Source organism: Phyllostomus discolor, chromosome 2 (genome assembly GCF_004126475.2).
Source record: "Phyllostomus discolor isolate MPI-MPIP mPhyDis1 chromosome 2, mPhyDis1.pri.v3, whole genome shotgun sequence".
NCBI classification, from domain to species: domain Eukaryota; kingdom Metazoa; phylum Chordata; class Mammalia; order Chiroptera; family Phyllostomidae; genus Phyllostomus; species Phyllostomus discolor.
The window spans coordinates 148,601,389-148,606,577 of NC_040904.2; the positions used below are offsets into that span (position 1 = coordinate 148,601,389).

Genomic DNA, 5,189 nt, shown 5'->3' on the forward strand with positions numbered 1-5,189 from the left:
CTCCTATTTTTCTGGGGGCACCCCTCACCCTGTACCCTGTTACAAAGTGGCCATTCAGATCTTTTGCCCATTTTTCTGTTGGGTTGAAGGTCTTTCTAAAGCTGATGTGCAGGTACTTGTTTCACAAATCTTTGGATTCACAAATCTTTTTTAAAAAATATTTTTTAAAGCTTTTATTTATTTTTAGGGAGAGGGGAAGGGAGGGAGAAAGAGATGGAGAGAAACATCAATGTGTGGTTGCCTCTCATGTGGCCCTCATTGGGGACCTGGCCCTCAACCCAGGCATATGCCCTGACTAGGAATTGAACCATCAACCTGTTGGTTCACAGCCCACACTCAATCCACTGAGCTATACTAGCCAGGGCAGATCACAGATCTTAAATATGAAAGTTTTTAAACCTGTTGCCCATAGCTTTAGTAAAAAATCCCCAAATCTTCAGTCAGAGAGCAATAGTGAAGCTGTTGAATGGCAATAGTTCAACTCTTCCTGTTGCTCCAGTTACCTCAATTACCTGTTGGGTTTTTTCTTTTCTAGAAAAATCTTAGTTCACTGGCTGAACAAGTTATAGTTTTGCTATCACCACACAAATAATGGTTCCTCAAACTCTTAAATATTTTCTTCTATCTCTAATTAATCTTCCTATCTTCATCTCAAATCTATCATTAAATTTTTTGAGGTTAATTTTCTGATTGTTACAAAATGAATAATGTACCTATCTTATAGGGTAGTTGTGAGAATTAAATGAGCTGACGTGTGTGAAGGGTTTAAAACTGTACGTGGCACTGAGTAAACTACCATTGACCCCATTATTATTCCAAAGTGCTTTTCCTCTGGAAGACTACACTGACTATGTAGTGTTCTCTGTCCCCCTTTAAGATTCCCTTCTTATAAATTAAAATAAGACACCATTAAAAAATCTAAATGGCAATGATTAAGGAATCAATGATTTTCAGTGCTGGTGGGGTTGCGTTGACACTAGCACTCTCCGACACTGGCCGTGGTTCTAGAAACAGTTAAAAATCTTTCCAAAGAGCAGTTAGGCAATGCTCATCAATGGCCTTTGACTCATTAATTTTGAAACAGGTAGAATAAAATGTTCCCAAATATTACTCCATCAAGTCAAGCCCTCCCAAAACAAACTGCTCCATGGAGTGAAGCCCTGCCAGAACTATTGCAGTTATCAATAGGTAGCTATAAAACAATGGTCCAGGGATTAGCCTGACTTCAAGTTTGTTTTTCAGACCTAAAGGCAAACCACAAATCACAGAGACAAACTCGATACCTGGTTAGGAAGGCCCCTTTCCACATGCCATAAACGCTGTACAATTTCAGAATGCTTCACTTCACTGATGTATATATACCCTGTTGTATACTGGGACATCAGTGCTCCAAAAAGGGGAAAGTTTGCTAACCAACTCCCTGTTCCCAAACCATAAAATCTCCTAAGCCCCACATTTGAGGCACAGAACCTGAGGCGCTATTTCAGTGTTTTCAACTTCTGCAGAGCTTCCATGACACTGCCTTTATTTTTATCATTGTCCCTGGTCTAAATTCTATTATGTCAGGAGACAAGAACCCAAACAGATCGGTAACAACTTCACAAAGTGGAAGGTAGTCAAAGACTTTTCCACAAAGCAGACATCACTCTCCCATTTATAACAACACATTTGGAAAAGAAAAACCAAAAATAAACCCCACCAAATAAGGAACTAGTTAAAATACGGTGATCTCTAAGCTAGAATATTGCCTAGACATTACAAATATATTCAAGTAATTTTAAATATCGAGAGAAAACATATACACCATAGGGTTAAGTGATGACACCAGGGTGTAAAATTGTAAATATAGTGTGATCCCGAGACAGCGTAAGAACCTAGGCCTGGGACCCCAAGGATGCCCAATGGACAGATGGAACACAGGGGTTAAGTTGATCACAAGGATGTCACTATTGTGCTTGTTTTGGCAGCACACATACAAAAATTGGATCTACACAGAGATTAGCATAGCCCCTGAGCAAGAATGACATTTAAACTCAGAAGTGTTCCTTATTTTTAAAAAACCCTCCACTCCCTACTCAAAAACATAGCAGGGCTGATTTTATCCCTCTTCTAACTGCCTGAGTCCTTGCAGATGTTCAAACTACTGATTTGCATGAGCATTTCAGCAAGGTGTGGCTACTAGAGTATATCACCTTCCTAAAGTGGGCAACAACAGGGCCATCTTGCCCCCACAGTGCAGGTGCTGAGATAGTTACCAAGCAACCCAACGAGAAGAGGAAGTAACCCCTCCCGATATGTAAAATTCCTCACCCCAGGCCTTCACAAGCCTGCCTTGTCCCCAGTTTATAAAAGCAAGCTAAGCAGAACCAGCCCCTGAACCAGTTCAGAGGACCTTCCCTTCCTTTGTGCTGCCTCCCTTGTGCCCTAGAATAAACTAGATAAAATCTGTCTGGGAATTTCTTTGGGGTTCTCTTGAGTTCTATCTTGTGGAACCCAAGAACCCCAATGGTAGAACAGTCCCAATTATGTAAAACAAAAATAAACAAAACACACACATTCAGACAAAAGATGGAAAAAAGACATTTACTAAAATGTAAGGGGAGGGGATCCCTGCCCCGGAAACGGAGGATGGGTTGGGAAGCACAAGGATGGTGCAAGAGCAGCAGCTGCACTGTAGCCGTGCAATGAGTGTGTATCACCCTGGCAACCAGGAGCACCCATGCCAGCCACGCCGAGATTCTGGGGGAAGCCTTTAAATAGGAGCGTGTGGAACTGTTTGGATCTCCCCTTTTTCCTGGCTGGAGCGGGTGGAGTTCCTGTGCCTCCGCCTTGGGTACCATGTGGTCCAGGAATGTTCCTGGGGCCTCCACCCTGCAGAGGAAGCTGCCACCACTGCCCACAGGCCACCCACGCCCCCAGCACCAGCCTGTTAGTGTGCTGCTACCACATTGCCTGCTCCAGACCAGGCAGGCCTTGGGGATGGTTGTTGCCCATTCTGGAGGCAGCACAGCAAGGAGACAGGTGTTCAAAAGGAAGACACTAGAAATGGGGAACCATGGATGCCTTGTGGCCAGGAGACAAGCTGAGCCACCCTCCATCCCCCGCCCCCATGGAAAGCCACAGCAGCAAGTGAACTATTCTGCATGGGATGCACTGAAGGGCAGCGCCCAGAGGAAGAAGACAGCACACCAGGAGCTGGATGCCTGGAGCATGGGGTCTGAAAGATGCCTAAAGCCAGACAGCAACTGGAAGACAGCAACAGGAAACCAGCTATGCCACCTATAGTTCATAAAGGATGATACTTTTGGGTAGGAGAAGAGGTTCCTGGAACAACCTTGAACTGAGCTAGCAGAGGGTGGCAGGGTGATTTTCTTTGGATGTCTTAGAATAAAGAGCTTTGAGACAGAAACCTGTCATTATTTCAAACTGTATAGACTTTGAATAAAAGATTCCTTTCCTTTACACCAAACTCTCCTCCAGTTTTTGCCTGTTGATGACAACGTAGGACCCCACTGGTTGTTTGGTAAAAAAATATTTACTGTGCTTGTCTCTGAGTAGTAAGATTATAAATCTTTCTCCTCTTCTACACCTTTTTCTTGTTTTCTAAATTTTATGTAATGAATATCTTACCTTAAAAATCAAGGGACAGAGGGTTGGGTGGGTGGGCTGGAATGGGAGTAGGGGGGAGAAAACTGTACTTGAACAATGATTAAAATAAAAAAAAATCAAGGGACAAAAGATTATTTCAAAATCTATTGCTATGTATGCCATAGTCCAGGGTGTATAACTAAGAGAAATTCCTTGCTAATCATCGAGGAAGTACACTTGTGAATAGTCAGTGTTTGCACACAATTTAATGCATCACTTTATGGGGAAAAATTGAGAAAGAAATCTTGTTCAATACATCTTATTAGTCTATTATAAAACCAACTTTAGGCCCTGGCTGGTGTGGCTTAGTGGTTTGAGTACTGGCCTGTGAACCAAAGGGTCACAAGTTTGATTCCCAGTCAGGGCACATGCCTGGGTTGCGGGCCAGGTCCCCAGTAGCAGTTGTGCAAGAGGCAATCATACATTGATGTTTCTCTCCTCTCTTTCTCTTCCCATCTAAAATACATAAAATAAAATAAAGTAAAATAAAATAAAATAAAATAAACTTTAGTCTCAAATTGTATCAGTAATTACATGTAACATTACATACATGATCACAACAGAAATGTGGGGGATATGCATCCACAACATCAATTTCTAATGAGTTTATTCTCTACTAATCCTATATGGTATCACTATTTAAAATGTAGCTTGACGAGACCAAGAGGACATCATAGAATCCCTATTATTTTTCTGGGCCCATGAATGGATTTGAAAACCATACTCAGTTCTAAAGAAAAGTTCAGAGCCCTTTCTAAACTTGATAGTTCTTAGCAATAGGGAGATCAGTAGTTTGAAGTAAAAGGTTAATACACTGATGGTATTTATTCAATAAATGTTCACCATGAGTTAAAGGGTAGAATGTGTATGGGGAGAGCTAATTCAGCCTGAGTAGCTTTTCAAAGGAAGTGCCACTGAGCTGGTTTTTGAAGGATAAGGGAGAAGAAAGGGAAGAAATTTCAGGCAGAGAAAACAGTGTATGCTAAGTTAGGAAGGTATTAAAGAGTGTTAGAAAATATTTTGACATTGTTTGGCTTTCTCATAGATTCATATGAGACAGTATATGTATTTTTTTAGCTTCAAGTGAAGGCAATAGATTGAGAAGATCCCTTAGATTCCTTAAAGTTCTTTATTTAAGAGTTCTATGATGATGTGTTGAAAATTTTGCCATGCCATAAGGTGTTTCCATGTATAGTTACAACTGCAAATAGCTAAACAAGGTAAGAATTTCAAAAATTGCAAATAAATTCAATTTGAAACAAAATATACTACATAGGTATGAAAATATGTGATATTTTTATTAATTTTTGCAACACTCCAAAAGCAAAGATATTAAAAGATTCCTTTGGGTATCCACTGTTATTTTTTTAAATAAATTAATTAATTAATTATTTTTTTGATTTTTTAAATATATTTTATTGATTATGCTATTACAGTTGTCCCATTTCCCCCCTTCTCTCCCCTCCACCCTGTACCCCCCTCCCACCCACATTTCCCCCTTTAGTTCATGTCCATGTGTCATACTTATGAGTTCTTTAGTT

General features: G+C 40.7%; 1 non-coding gene across 1 annotated transcript; it reads left to right on the top strand.

The window, feature by feature from the left end:
* Window positions 1-1,951: 1,951 nt before the first annotated feature.
* LOC114514220 lies at window positions 1,952-2,054 on the top strand. The gene has a single exon (XR_003685954.1). It is a non-coding gene; the product is annotated as a U6 spliceosomal RNA (small nuclear RNA).
* The last annotated feature ends 3,135 nt before the right edge of the window (window positions 2,055-5,189 follow it).